Source organism: Trachemys scripta, chromosome 1, assembly GCF_013100865.1.
Source record: "Trachemys scripta elegans isolate TJP31775 chromosome 1, CAS_Tse_1.0, whole genome shotgun sequence".
NCBI lineage: Eukaryota > Metazoa > Chordata > Testudines > Emydidae > Trachemys > Trachemys scripta.
Window position 1 is genome coordinate 118,187,434 of NC_048298.1, and position 15,849 is coordinate 118,203,282.

Below are 15,849 nucleotides of genomic sequence, written 5' to 3' on the forward strand. Positions count from 1 at the left end.
TTCCAAGTCTAGAAAGACTTTTGTAGATTACAAATAATTTTACGACCAATACTTTCAAAACTCTAGTCAGGAAGGAAAAAATATGGATTCCCTACATATTTTTTTCACTTGACTCTAAGCAATCCTCTTTTTCTACTTTTAAAAGCTGTCAAATTGCTCCCTATACATGGCAAAAATTTTGCTTATTTTTCAACAGTATACAGTTATGTCCACTTTTTGGGGGTTGTTTTTGTACAACTTCATAGAGGGAAGCCTTGTCACAAGAACTTATTATCTTCGCATATTAGAAGGTCTGATAGCTGCAATTTGTAGCAAGATGATCCTGTTCAGGAACAAATCTGTTTTGGTTTCTAAAATGGTGGGTTATTTTTCTCCATTAAAAACAAAATACAGAGCATGCCCCTATGTACCAATTCTTTTTAGCATTGCCTTTGAAGAGGGGTGTCAGTGAGAGAGAGAGAGAGAGAGAGAGAGAGAGAGAAAGCAAATGTACAAAAGAATAAAGTAACGTAGTTGCATTTTTTAGAATGTTGTAAAGAAGGGATGAGTCAGAACATAATAAGGGAGGCTTTGGGTATGTATTTTTTTTATCCTTCACAAAATGAGGAAAAGATTATATTTCAGAAGTATAATGTACAAACCTTGTCCCTTATCCCTGCAAAAGATTTTGCACACATGAGTAGATCTATAAAAAAGTAAGGCACATGCATACATTTTGGAGTTACCTTGTGCTAATGAGTGGAAAATATGATCAACCTATGATGATATCTTCAGACTATGCAGGAAAGATTTGGGAAACAATGTCTATGGAAATAAAAATAGCTTGACAAGAAACCCTGTATTTCAGCCTTGGTGTTTTATATATGGGGTGGGAGAGGAGAAATAGACCCTACTACATAAAGAAGCCCCGCTGTTTGTTCACACAGTAGTGTACATCCCTTAACTTTTTTTAGATCGTTGATTATGTTCGACAAATTTGTTGTATGAGGACTGGGTCACGTTTTTATTACTGACCACTGGAGTGGTTTATACTCCAGATCAGTCCAATGGTGAAAATAGGGATTTCTGATAGAATTGTAATAGCAATCTAAATGTGCCCCAAGTTGACAGTGACTGCTGGCTCTGGCAGCAAGCAAGAATGGACTATATCCAAGTGCATGTCAAAAGAGAAAATAAGTGAATTTCAGTAATGGTAATGACTAAGATCTTCGAGTTCTGTCAATCAGGGGAAGGTAAAGGGAAGATGCAAAAAGTTCTTTCCTGGCACAGCCCTTGTCTGCTAAAAAGCTCACTATAGATTAGCAGTTTTATACTAAACCTTTAATCCAATTTAAAGCATATGTATGGTTAGGAAAGTGGCTAGAAGAATGGTATTCACGTATGAATTTTAATTTCCCCATAATTGTATCAGGGAACCTTGTATGCAAATAAAACATACATTCTTTACTATCTTATTCAATGTATCTGCTCAAGTTACTAATAAAAACAAATGTTTAGTCCTGTTAGCAGTCTAGAGATGTGTATTTTATTCTGGCTCATGCCTCAACAAGATGAATAGCTAGTTCTGATGGCAGAATCTTGTTAGTGGTTATGGTGTAAAAAAATATATAGCTAGACCATTGGAATCTTCTTAAAGAGAGTAATAACTAGAATGGGTGCAGGGAAGGGTTACTAGGATGATCAGAGGAATGGAGGGCCTATCTTGCGAGAGGAGACTAAAAGAGCTTGTCTTGTTTAGCCCAGCAAAATTAAGTCTGAGAGGGGATATGATTGCTCTCTACAAATATATCTGGTAGTAAACACTAGGGAGAGGACAGAACTATTTAAGCTAAAGGACAATATTGTCACAAGAACAAATGGGTATAAACTGGCCATGAATAAGTTCAGGCTGGAAATTAGAAGGTTTCTATCAGTGGAGTGAGGTTCTGGTACTGCCTCCTAATAGAAACAGTGGGCATAAGAACCTAACTAGTTTTATGATAGAGCTTGATTAGTTTATGAACAGGATTTTATGACTGCATTGCCTGCAATAGTATGGGCCTGGACTCAATTATCCAGCGAGTCCCTACCAAGTCTTATGTTCCTAACAGGATATAATTTTAGTAGTAGTGTATTAGAACTCTGACTATCCAAATAGAAAGGAGATTTGGTTAAAGACTTTGATTAAAAATTGGGTTTGGCCCATGGTGATGGGAAGAGCTTTTTTTTCCTTTGCAAATGATGTATATCACTGTATCTAGAACTGTACTTAGATACCAGAGATTTTTGGAGAAGTGTCTTGGATAAACACAGATCTAGTGTAAATGTGACAAGACATGGAAGAAGTAATGCTAATATGGACTTTCACTTAGCAATATGGAGATGTGTTCCAGTAGTTGATTCTGATCTAGGAATTATTACATAACATAGGAATCGCGTAGTCAGGAATAGATACTCAGTACATTTCATCTTCCTGACACGGTTTTGTAGTGCTTAAGGCACTGCATACAAAGTTAATGGGTTTGAGATAAATATTGGGATCAGACGTCCCTGCTGATGATGATGATGACGACGACCATTTTCTGAAACACTGCTAAAATGGTTGGAAGAAAATCACTGGACTTTAAAAACAAAAAAATACACACTTTTTTTCCCAAACAATATAGTGCCATAATTGATATAGCTTTGGGTTCCTGCATAACTGCTATGCTGGTTCTTTGGAAAAGAGCTTTTGTGGGGCTCTTGTTTTTCAAGCCAGGTAGGAAGCGAATGACCCACTCTAACCTGCAAACCTGGTGGCTAGTTTTTTACCTTGCCCCAGTTCAAGTCACCTTTTATATGACCCAGAAAAGGGCCCTGTTGTCCCCTTTTCCTAAATGCACTCTGGTCACTTCACTAGGCAGTTTAAGAAATAGGTCCCCTTTTATATTTCTGGTCACTTTCACATGGATCAAGTCCTGCTTTTTGTTCCCTTGTTCTTATTATCTGTTGTCCCAGTTTTGTTTGAACAAAATAGCCAGTAAGTAGCTTTTACTTAATGCTCCTACTCTGATGTAGGAGCATTCAAAACAATGCCTGAAGTCTTGCCAACTTTCATGATTTTTGTGCAAGTCTTGTGATATTTCTTAAAGCCCCAGCTCCTGAAGATGTGTGGCTACAGGAGTATTTCAACTTTCATTTAACAAAAAAAAAAAGTATCTTTTTATCCATCATGGTTGCAGAGAAAAGTTTGAAAATGTGACCCCCTAATGGCCCAAAAACCACTAGGAAAATAAAAAAAACCCCAGATTTCATGTTTTTATTCTCACTATTTTTAAGCAAAACTCATGCTATTTTGAGGACCTGAGTTGATATTTGAATGCGTGGGGTTAGCAAGACTGATTGTCAGAAAGGCATGTAATGTTTCTAGAAATGAGATACACGGTTTGTTAGAAAAAGGGTTTATGCTCTGAGAATTCAGAGAATTTGTTTTTGCAGAAATCTAATGTATAGAACACAGTTGTCAGTTGAAAACACATCACTTTTTTTAAACAGGAAAAAAGACATCATATACTTATGAATTCCAGAACCAGTCAAAAAACTATACTGTGTCACTTCTTAATTTACATCTATCCTGTGGGCCTGATTCTTTTCACGCTGGCTTTAAACTTTAAAATATGATTCCACTGGCTTCAGTGACTTACATGTGTGTAAATCAGGTGAGTCAGGCCCTGCATGTGTGCATTTCAAATCCAATAAAGCAATTTGTCCTAGTGCTTTGTCACTAGCAGCTTGTTTGTGCATGCCTTTGGCACATGTTGGTAAAGTGTCACCAACCATCTGAGAAATGTGCCAGTAACTTATTGATGAACAGGAGGCCTTGATAAAGCCTGTTGCTATCAAAACATGGCTCTTTAATTTTTTTTTATATTTGTAAATGATCTTTGGAAAGGTTTTGCAATATGTCCACTTGCTCTGAAAAAAAATTCAAAGTAGGAAGCTAAGAGTATAGTAGGTAGGAAAAACTATAATCCTTTTGCCTAATCTGAATATGTATTTTGTGGTGTTTTCCCCTGGCCTCTTCTTGCCTACATGCACACTCTCCGTCTTCTATGAAGTCCCTTTGACAATGTGAACTCTTCTGCTCCCCCCAAGTATTCTGGCTCCATTTTCAGGAGCAGTTTGTGGCCCATCATTTAGCTGACTCTTTATTTCTAAATTCAGAAGTTGTTCCAATAAACGGTAGCCAAAACAAAATACCTCAAACAGCACAACTAAATAATCTCACAATAATTATACATCCTAGTTACTCAATGATATTTAAAGCCACTTAACATCTTAAAGTAGAAATATCTCTCAGAAGGGGGAGCAAAGAAAACCAAGTTTGTTAATTATTGATCTGTCTTTAGCCCGTAAGGATCTAACAACACTGTAATCAACAGCACACATTTTTTTTTAAATTACGTTACACACAGGGCCTCAAAATTGCATCAGTTGAAAATCTCGAATTCAGTCACTTTCAAAACTTTCATAGTGTGCTTCTTTAATGACACCGGAGCGAGCAGAGACTCTTTACAGTCTTCGGAATCACAGAAAGTATCTTCTGTTGTCTTTTTTTAAAAGTAGAGCTTTGCAGTGCACAAAACTTCTTTGCAAAAAACACACACACACACACCCCACAACACCAAACAATTCTTGATCAATGCATTCTAAGTAGCAATAATTTTCACCTTGTGGCCTTAGACAGATATGGGTGTTATGATCATTATATAAAACTTTTTTTCTTTTCCATGCTTGTTGCATAAATCTTTCCCTATCTACCGTTGATGTCAAAGCTATGATTACCCTAGAGGGAAAACTTGACCTTGCTGATTTAGATGGCAGTGACACTTACTTTGATATCCTGAATACCTTTATTATCCAGAGAGAGAGGTCAAAAGCAGCTATAGAATTATTTAAATGAAACTTCAGAAAATACCGCTATTCTAATGTGGGATGTTTTATTATACAGCAAACTAAATATTTCTGAAAAGTATATAAAGCAAATATCTCTGATTTAATGCATTGATAAATGGTTCAGATTCCAGTTCATTTTTTCTGTAAAAAAAAATTTTAAATCAATTCTTCTTTTTGTTTTTCACTGTAACTTTGTTATTGAATCTCTAAATTAAACACATCAGATTTTGTTTCCAATCCCTGAAGTGTAAGAGATAAGGTTTTCAAAGAGACTGTATGTGTAAGAGAAATGGAAGATTTAGGGAAATCTGAAAGCTTTGTCAATGAGCCAAACAGATTTGAATTCTGTGGTTATGATTGGAGAAATAGACATTAGGGAATGTCTCCTTACATTTTGTATAGATCCCCTAGGTGTTGCTGCAGATTCCATTTTAATGTATTTTTCCTTAGTAGTCCAATTTTTATCCCTTTTCTTTTTACCAACATTTTAACTTGTAAAATTTTGAGTCTAATGATGGGGGATATATAGACTTCTTAAGCATAGCACTAGGAGGTTTAGCTAATGAAGGGGGGGGGGGGGTCAAACTGATAACAGTTGGAAAATTTAGAAATCTTGGACAATAGGCCCATAAATAAAATTGAATAAAACACCCAGACCCCTCCTAAAAAGTTTTTTGTTTTCAATTTTTCAGTGCAGATATCTTCTTGATAACTTGCTTGAGAGCCTGTATAGCCTAGCAGATAGTGGATTAGACTGGGAGCTAGTAGGACCTGGGTTCTGTTCTTGACAGTGCTATTGTTCTGCTCTGTGACCTTAGGTAAGTCACTTCACCTCTTTGTGCCTCTGTTTTCCACTCCCACCCATTTTCTATCTAGTCTATTTAAATTGTGAATTCTGGGGTGGGGACTGTTACTTATTGTACATGTCAGTATAGCACAATCAGAGTCTGATCTTAATTGGGGCCTCGAAGTGATACTGCTATACAGTATTTGTTTTAAAGTAACCCTGACAGCAGTGGCAAAGAAATGATGACAGAGAGTAGCATTTGCCTTATTGCTGGATGTGCCACTAAAGCCTTATCTACATGGGAAAGTTTCACAAGTTATACAGGTATAATTAGGCCATTGTAGTTATACCAGCGTAAGTCTGTGTGTGGGCACTCTCATTCCACAATAAGATTAGCTTTTTCCAGGTTAGCTTAAACCGCTTCCAAGGTGACCAGCTGAACTGGGGAAAGGCACTAACATAATGGAATCTGAGTATCCACAATGGGGTTTTACCAGTATAGGAATAATGCTTCAAATTCATGTTTTACCTTTTTATTAGTATAACTTTCTTCTGTAAATAAGCCCTAACTCACTTTGACTTTAGACAAATCACTGAAACGCTTTGTCTCAGAGTTCCTGTCTAAGGGGGTATAAAATACTCACCTACACAATTACCTATGGATTAATTTTTGTAAAGTGCTCTGGAATCTTTGAAACATCACTGTATATGATGTAGTAGGTAGTCGTCTCCCTTAAAGGCCATTTTCTAAAATTGCCATGTACCATATAATATAAGACATCACCAACTTAAACTAAAAAATTAGCCATGGATTTATTTGTCTTTGTAAACTTGGATATATTGTTCTGGTGCTTAATTTACCAGTTAAGATCTGAGACGTAATTGGGAAATCTGTGGTGTTTACTTTCAGTTCCTCTATTTATTTTTCATTATGTTCATTAAGAATCTGTAAGTCTGTAGATACTTCATCCCACACGTGTGTGGGTTGAATAGTGACATTTGGCCTAGGCTGATTAATTTGCCTGTTAGATGAGGGGAATTTGGTGCTTATTTCATAGGGTATAAGGGATAAAAATATATGTTGACAGTGATTTATGCTAAATTGATAACCTAATTCAGTTCTAAACAAAAGCTTTCCCCTCTAATTACTTTTCCATCTTTTCTTATATGTCCATTTTAGTTTTCTCTTTGTGGTGGCCAGCTGACACCTTTGCACAGTATAGCAGTTACAACCTGTTGCCTTCAGTGGCATTTTTCAGGAAAAGCTGTGTTCTGTCTGGAATCGTGCAGTTTCAGTTTCATTTTTTGATAACTGAATAGAGAGTCTGTAAGTTGTACAGTGGAGAGACTTTGCAATCTCTCTGGTTCAAGAAAAATTCCTGTAATCTGTATTCGAGTATTGCATTGGGCCAGTTTTAAGTATTTCACTGAGTGAAGTACACTGCTCAGTTAAACTCTGCTAATAGCACAATTTTAGCTTTACTCCATATGTTTTTGTAGGGATCTAACACTAATGCCATAGGACATAACTAGGTTAAGAAAGCTCCACTGTAGTCTTTGTAAGCTCTGTGTTAATGTTGATCTGTTCATGCTGTGCTACTTAAGTAGAAGTTTTAAGGTGAATCTGTTTTTCTTCTGGTAAGTGTGTAAAGTACTTCATTCAGTGGTAGGTTTCTTCATTTGTGTAAACAGCTTATAGAGCATTTTAGTTGTCTGGTGAAAAGACAAGCACTTCTTAAACTTTCTACCACTGCTCTTGCAACAAGAGACTTTGACAATGACAGCTTCGAAGTTACAACTAACCTTGGATCAGATTTTTAAGGTTTGGTTTCAAGCCTGAGTCCCATTGCTGAGCAAAGCACATGAAGGGCAGCTTGACCTCTGGCAGGCCATTTTTTTAAAAAGTCAAAGTATTGTAGTGTCTGGACAAAAACTACCAATTGTATTGTACTGCATCTCTGTGCCAAGAGCTACATTTCCTCTAGTATTGCAACATCACAAGGAAAATTGGCAGCGAAAGCAATAAATCCTAACAATACCAGAGGTCTGTTAGTATCACAGAACTGAAGGCTTAATTGTTCTAGCTGCCCCCTGGTTATTAAAGTCAAAATTTAATAAAGTAGATGGACCCTCTTGGTCACTTCATTAGATCCCTCTGGTTGAGTATTATCACAAGAGGGAATGCACTCTTAATGAAGAATTCAGTATGTTTTTTTGAATCAGGGATTAAAATTGCTGTAGGTAAGATATACTGTCTGTTCATCGAATTGCCTAGTTAAAATGTGTTTGTTTTTACGTTGATAGGAATGTTTTTGAAGTGACACTAAATTTCCTAAGAACGTGTTCTAAATTGATTAAAGTGAAATTTCTGAGCATGTTACTTTGTACGGGCTTTTCAAAATTTGCTAATCCCTGTTGATTCTTTTGGTATATGCAAAAATATTGAAAATCTAAACCAATTCTCAAAATAAGCGAGGCTCAGTGCTTGATTTTAAACTTCAACACTTGGTATATATCTGGTTTCTTTTTAGCATTCCTAAAAGTTGCTTGTGATACTTGTTTGCTATTTAAACTCTGAATCCCTTTTCTCTTTAGGATGGTTTTAAAAATACGTAAAAATTAGTGCTCCTACTATCCATTTTAACTGCTTTCATTTATGTACCTATTGATATGGTCCCTATTACATTGTAATCCCAGTTCCTCACAATATTTAATATTTGTATCCTAGCAACACCCCTGGGAGATGGGGATAATAGCACTCTATTTTAGAGATGGGACACTAAGGCACAGAGACTTGGTGACTTGCCCTAGGTCACTTAGGAAGGCGCGGTGGTGGAGCAAGGACATGAACCCAGGTTTCCCAAGTCTTTCCATGGCTTAGTCCTGTTTCAAATGAAGAATAACCATCTATTCCTGAAAGATGTAAGAGGAAAGTTCCTGACTTAGAAACTTAATTCCTCACGAACTACAATTCTACAGAATGATTTGTCAGTTTTTATATTATCAGGTGCCATGACAAATACTAATCATTTTTATAATACTTTAGTGTAAATACAGGAAGTTACATTAATATTTGTATCCATGCTGAAATTTGGTTGAGCAATTCAAGAGCCTAGATACTTACTGTTCACTAAAGGACTGCATTTAAACTAAGAGATGGGGGAAAGCCGATTGCTGCAGAGGAGCTCGTGGATCGGACAGAGACTTCTCTTAGAGGAGAGCATATTGATAAAGATTCTCTAGGTTTTAGTCAGGAGGAGAGGATGGAAGAGCATAAAGTATGGGCCAGACCAGACAAGAAACACTCACGTAAAAAAGAATCTCTGCCATCAGAAAAGGGCAGACAAACAGTGACAAGTTTTTAAAGTGCTTGTACACAAATGCTAGAAGTCTAAATAATAAGATGCGTGAACTAGAGTGCCTTGTGATAAAGGAGGATATTGATATAATAGGCATCACAGAAACCTGGTGGAGTGGGGACAATCAATGGGACACAATCATTCCGGGGTACAAAATATATCGGAAGGACAAAACAGGTCGTGTGGCGGAGGGGGGGGGAGTGGCACTATATGTGAAAGAAAATGTAGAATTAAATGATTTAAAAATATTAAATGACTCCACATGTTCCATAGAATCTCTATGGATTGTAATTTCATGCTCTAACAAGATTATAACAGTAGGGATCAATTATTGACCATGTGACCAGGACAGTGATGGTGACGATAAAATGCTAAGGGAGATTAGAGAGGCTATCAAAATAAAGAACTCAGTAATAGTGGGGGATTTCAGTTATCCCCATATTCACTGGGTACATGTCACCCCAGGACGAAATGCAGAGACAAAATTTCTCGATACTTTAAATGACTGCTTCTTGGAGCAGCTGGTACAGGAACCCACAAGGGGAGAGGCAATTCTTGATTTGGTCCTGAGTGGAGCGCAGGGTCTGGTCCAAGAGGTAACTATAACAGGATCGCTTGGAAATAGTGACCATAATATAACATTTAACATTCCTGTGGCGGGAAGACCACCTCAGCAGCCCAACACTGTGGCATTTAATTTCAGAATGGGAAACTATGCAAAAATGAGGAGGTTAGTTAAACAGAAATTAAAAGGTACAGTGCCTAGAGTGAAATCCCTGCAAGCTGCATGGACACTTTCAAAGACACCATAATAGAGGCCCAACTTAAACGTATACCCCAAATTAAAAAACACAGTAAAAGAACTAAAAAAGAGCCACCCTGGCTTAACTATGTAAAAGAAGCAGTGAGAGATTAAAAAGGCATCTTTTTAAAAAGTGGAAGTCCAATCCTAGTCAGGTAAATAGAAAGGAGAATAAACACTGCCAAATTAAGTGTAAATATGTAATAAGAAAAGCCAAAAAGGCGTTTGAAACTCAAAAGGTAATAACAAAATGTTTAAGTACATCAGAAGCAGGAAGCCTGTTAAACAGTGGTGCCCCAGACGATCGAAATACAAAAGGAGCACTTAGACGGTAAAGTCATCGCAGAGAAACTAAATGAATTCTTTGCTTCAGTCTTCACAGCTGAGGATATTAGGGAGATTCCCAAACCTGAGCCGTCCTTTGTAGGTGACAAATCTAAGGAATTGTCACAGATTGAAGTGTCACTAGAGGAGGTTTTGGAATTAATGGATAAATTTAACCGTAACAAGTCACCAGGACCAGATGGCATTCACCCAAGAGTTCTGAAAGAACTCAAATGTGAAATTGTGGAATTATTAACTATGGTTTACAACCTGTCCTTTTAAATTGGCTTCTGTATCCAATGACTGGAAGATAGCTAATGTAACGCCAATATTTAAAAAGGGCTCTAGAGGTGATCCCGGCAATTACAGACCGGTAAGTCTAACATCAGTACCGGGCAAATTAATTGAAACAATAGTAAAGAATAAAATTCAGACACATAGAAGAACATAAATTGTTGGGCAAAAGTCAACATGGTTTCTGTAAAGGGAAATAATGTCTTACTAATCTATTAGAATTCTTTGAAGGGGTCAACAAACATGTGGACAAGGGGATCCAGTGGACATAGTGTACTTAGATTTCCAGAAAGCCTTTGACAAGGTCCCTCAACAAATGCTCTTACATAAATTAAGTTGTCATGGGATAAGAGGGAAGATCCTTCCATGGATTGAGAACTGGTTAAAAGACAGGGAACAAAGGGTAGGAATAAATGGTAAATTTTCAGAATGGAGAGGAGTAACTAGTGGTGTTCCCCAAGGGTCAATCCTAGGACCAGTCCTCTTCAACTTATTCATAAATGATCTGGAGAAAGGGGTAAACAGTGAGGTGGCAAAGTTTGCAGACGATACTAAACTGCTCAAGATAGTTAAGATCAAAGCAGACTGTGAAGAACTTCAGAAACATCTCACAAAACTAAGTGATTGGGCAACAAAATGGCAAATGAAATTTAATGTGGATAAATGTAAAGTAATGCACATTGGAAAAAATAACCCCAACTATACATACAATATGATGGGGGCTAATTTAGCTACAACTAATCAGGAAAGCGATCTTGGCGTCATCATGGATAGTTCTCTGAAGACGTCCACGCAGTGTTCAGCGGCTGTCAAAAAAGCAAACAGGATGTTAGGAATCATTCAAAAAGGGATAGAGAATAAGATGGAGAATATCTTACTGCCCTTATATAAATCGATGGTGCACCCTCATCTCGAATACTGCGTACGGATATGGTCTCCTCATCTCAAAAAAGATATACTGGCATTAGAAAAGGTTCAGAGAAGGGCAACCAAAATGATTAGGGGTTTGGAACGGGTCCCATATGAGGAGAGATTAAAGAGGCTAGGACTTTTCAGCTTGGAAAAGAGGAGACTAAGGGGGGATATGATAGAGGTATATAAAATCATGAGTGGTGTGGAGAAAGTGAATAAGGAAAAGTTATTTACTTGTTCCCATAATATAAGAACTAGGGGCCACCAAATGAAATTAATGAGCAGCAGGTTTAAAACAAATAAAAGGAAGTTCTTCACACAGCGCACAGTCAACCTGTGAAACTCCTTGCCTGAGGAGGTTGTGAAGGCTAGGACTATAACAGGGTTTAAAAGAGAACTAGATAAATTCATGGAGGTTAAGTCCATTAAAGGTTATTAGCCAGGATGGGTAAGGAATGGTGTCCCTAGCCTCTGTCTGTCAGAGGGTGGAAATGGATGGCAGGAGAGAGATCACTTGATCATTAACTGTTAGGTTCACTCCCTCTGGGACACCTGGCATTGGTCACTGTCCATAAATAGGATACTGGGCTGGATGGACCTTTGGTCTGACCCAAGTATGGCCATTCTTATGTTCTTATTAATCTCAGTTATTTTTGGCTAGAAAGAAGATGGGGTGTGTGGTGGAATTCTTAGCTTTCAGTACAAAGTTTAGAACCTCATACTCTTGTATGCGTCTGCAACCATAACATCAAAATTCAAAGGGTTGCAGCATATGGAGAGACACATTAGAAAAGAGGCTGGACTAGAATCTGTGCTTTTTTTTCCCTACAGGTTTCCTTTGAGCGTTTATCTTTTAATGTATGTTTTGACAGAGTGCAGCAGTTATTGTGTGGCTGGCAGTGGATTATGGTATTGTTTGTTTAGGATTCAGAAGACTGGTATTAGATTGCTGGTTGTCAGCAAAGTGCAGGATATACCACATGGTGTTTGCACATGGAAACAATATGACCGCAGGCCCAGCCAGCACTGAAATTCAGATAAAGTGATACTCTTCTCTCTAGCTTTTATATTTCTGTGAAGTGACCTAAACACTAGGACTATGTATTGAAGCTTTTGAATGTGGCCTTGTGCTGCAGTTTGAGAATTTTAACTTTGTGAAATCATAAACTTCAGTTATGAGTTCGCAATAACATTTTTAGGTCTTTATGGATATGCAGTTTAAAAACAATACAACACATAATATACATTATCAACTTCTGAAATGTTTCTAATTTAAGCCCGCTGACCCTACCTGTTGTTTCGTGTTGCAACTAGGATGTCAACAGGCAATTTCAGTAAGTGAAACAATTGTAAATAAATGAACAAATCAGACTTCAACCTCAACTGTGTGTGGTGGTTTGTTTGTTTTTTTGTTTGTTTGTTTGTTTTTTAATTAAGGGTCTTTTTCTTCTGTGGGTTACTCCCATATAGGAGAGTGGAAACTCAGCTGTTTCCATGCATGGAATTTCTTTCTCATCCTTCCATTGGGTGGGGAGGGGACAAGCTTGACCTATATAGGGTGTAAATCCCACACCAAAAACAACTTCCCTTGCCACAGAACTTCTGTATCCTCCAGCAGAGATTCTCTGGGAGGGAAAACAAGAGCTTTAAGTCTGCTTTGCATATACTTCCTTGTAATTTGAGTGCAGCAGTGAATTCTTGTTTTTATTATTTGTTTTTTTTCTTTTTTAAGAAAAATTAAAACAAAGTACTGCCAACTGCATTGCACTGCCCATGTTGAGGTTTTTAAAATGCTGAATGAACAATTCCCTGGGCAATGATGTCAGTGTTTCACATTGAAGTTCAAGCAGTCCAGCTTGCCTAAAAGAGAGTTACACGTAAATTCCAGTCATGATGAAAACACATGTAATGATTATTTGAATCACCACTATGGGCTTCAAGGCATGCAAAGAGCTCTCCTTTGAGAGCTGGGACTTAATCTTTCCTTCCAAAATGTAGGTGAACTTGCTTAATTTTTTAACTCCTTTAACAAAACACCTAGAAGGGCTGCTCCCTACTAAATAAGCACATACATTGGAGGGAGCCAAGAGTGTTGAGAGAGCCTTGTGTGGGTTTCAGGAAGGGCTTATATGCTCTTCCCATGACCAATGATAGGCTGCCTTGGAATCCTAACTTTTCAGTTCCCTAGCTTCAGATTGATCAAATCACTAAACCCATGCAATTGCATCTATTCAGAAAATGGCCATTTCTAAATGGTAGTAACTTTCGCAAAGAATTTACACATGGGATACCATATGTGCACAATTTACTTCTTATGCAAAATCGTTTTGCTGCATATTATCATTATTTTTGCTCATCATTATATTTGCTCCATATTATCATTATCATTATTACTATTTGTATTTGGTAGTCCCTGGGGGCCTCAGTCATGGACCAGGGCCCCATTATGCTAGGTGCTGCACAAACGCATAATAAAATGATTGTCCCTGCTCTAAGTTTACAATCAAAGTATAATGTTAGAGACAACAGTTGGATCCAACAGACAGAGAGGGGTTGCACAAGGAGACATTGAGGCAAAACTGGTCAGCATGAAAAGCAGTGGTCCTAGCCCACCAACTGCCCAAACAGTGTTGAGGTTTTTGTAGGCATTGCATCAGATGAGCATGTTAAGGAGGGATTTGAAGGAGGACAATAAGATGGCTTAGCTGATGTTTATGTGCAGTTCCTCCCATGTGTAAGAGGCAGCAGGAGATAATGCAATGGTGCCAGTTGAAATTAACATACGGGTGATGAAAGCTGGCATTGCTGACAGAGCAGAGGTAGGGGGACAATATCTGGAGAGCAGAGGCAACATAAGTGGGTGGGGCATGTTACAGGTTCGGTCACAGAGAACCCCTTGGGACTGCCACCTGATGTGCTAAAATTACCTCTGAGCCCATTTTCCCTGACAGCCTGGGGCTTCCAGAACCCTGCCTTGTTGAGCCAGACATGCTATCCTGCTGCAACACAGACCCAGGGTCTGGTCCACACCCCAAAAGCTGCAGACTTAACTGAAAACAACTCAGCAAGTTACCTCTCCAGCACCCAGACACCCAGTTCCCAATGGGATCCAAACCCCAAATAAATCCGTTTTACTCTGTATAATCTTTATACAGGGTAAACTCATAAATTGTCCTCCGTCTATAACACTGATTGAGAGAGATGCACAGCTGTTTGCTCCGCCAGGTATTAATCACTTACTCTGGATTCATTAATAAACAAGTGATTTTATGGAGTATAAAAAGTAGGATTTAAGTGATTTCAAGTAATAACAGACAGAACAAAGTAAGTCACCAAGCAAAATAAAGCAAAAACACACAAGTCTAAGCCTAATACATTAAGAAACTGATTACAGGTAATATCTCACTCTCAAAGATGTTCCAATAAGCTTCTTTCACGGACTAGACTCCTTCCTAGTCTGGGCCAAATCCTTTCCCCTGGTACAGTCCTTGTTAGTTCCAGCACACATCTTAAGTGGAAAGCTGGGCTTTCCCATGACTGGCCACCTTTTGTCCTGCTCCACCTCTTTTTATAGCTTTGGCACAAGGCTGGAATCTTTTGTCTCTTTGGGTCCTCAAAGCCAATACAGAGAAGGACTGGGATATCATACAGGAAGATCTGGATGACCTTTTAAACTGGAGTAATAGTAATAGGATGAAATTTAATAGTGAAAAGTGCAAGGTCATGCATTTAGGGATTAATAAACAGAATTTTTGTTATAAGCTGGGGACTCATCCATTAGAAGTAACAGAGGAGGAGAAGGACCTCGGAGTATTGGCTGATCACAGGATGACTATGAGCCGCCAATGTGATATGGCCATGAAAAAAGCTAATGCGGTGTTGGGATGCATTAGGCAAGGTATTTCCAGTAGAGATAGGGAGGTGTTAGTACTGTTATACAAGGCACTGGTGAGACCTCCTCTGGAATACTGTGTGCAGTTCTGGTCTCCCATGTTTAAGGAGGATGAATTCAAACTGGAGCAGGTACAGAGACGGGCTACTAGGATTATCCGAGGAATGGAAAACCTGTCTTATGAAAGGAGACTCAGATATGATTCCTCTCTATAAATATATTAGAGGGATAAATACCAGGGAGGGAGTGGATTTATTTAAGCTCAGTACCAATGTATACACAAGAACAAATGGATATAAACTGGCCATCAGGAAGTTTAGACTTGAAATTAGACGAAGGTGTGAAGTTCTGGAACAGCCTTCCAAGGGGAGCAGTGGGGGCAAAAGACATATCTGGCTTCAAGACTAAGCTTGATAAGTTCATGGAGGGGATGGTATGATGGGATAGCGTAATTTTGGCAATTAATTGATCTTTGACTATTAGTGATAAATATGCCCAATGGCCTGTGATGGGATGTTAGATAGGGTGGGATCTGAGTTACTACAGCGAATCCTTTCCTGGGTGT

General features: G+C 38.2%; 1 protein-coding gene across 2 annotated transcripts in view; it reads left to right on the plus strand.

Annotated features, from left to right (window-relative positions):
- The window catches only part of RASSF8 (Ras association domain family member 8), a 136,007-nt gene that overhangs the window by 80,062 nt on the left and 40,096 nt on the right, over nucleotides 1-15,849 (plus strand). The window contains exon 1 of one of the 2 annotated variants that reach the window (XM_034782855.1): nucleotides 5,716-5,732. The exons of the other annotated variant lie outside the window; for it this stretch is intronic. The gene's annotated coding sequence lies outside the window, so the exon portion shown is untranslated. Of the gene's footprint in view, nucleotides 1-5,715; nucleotides 5,733-15,849 lie in introns of those variants that run through there. 2 annotated transcript variants of the gene reach the window in all.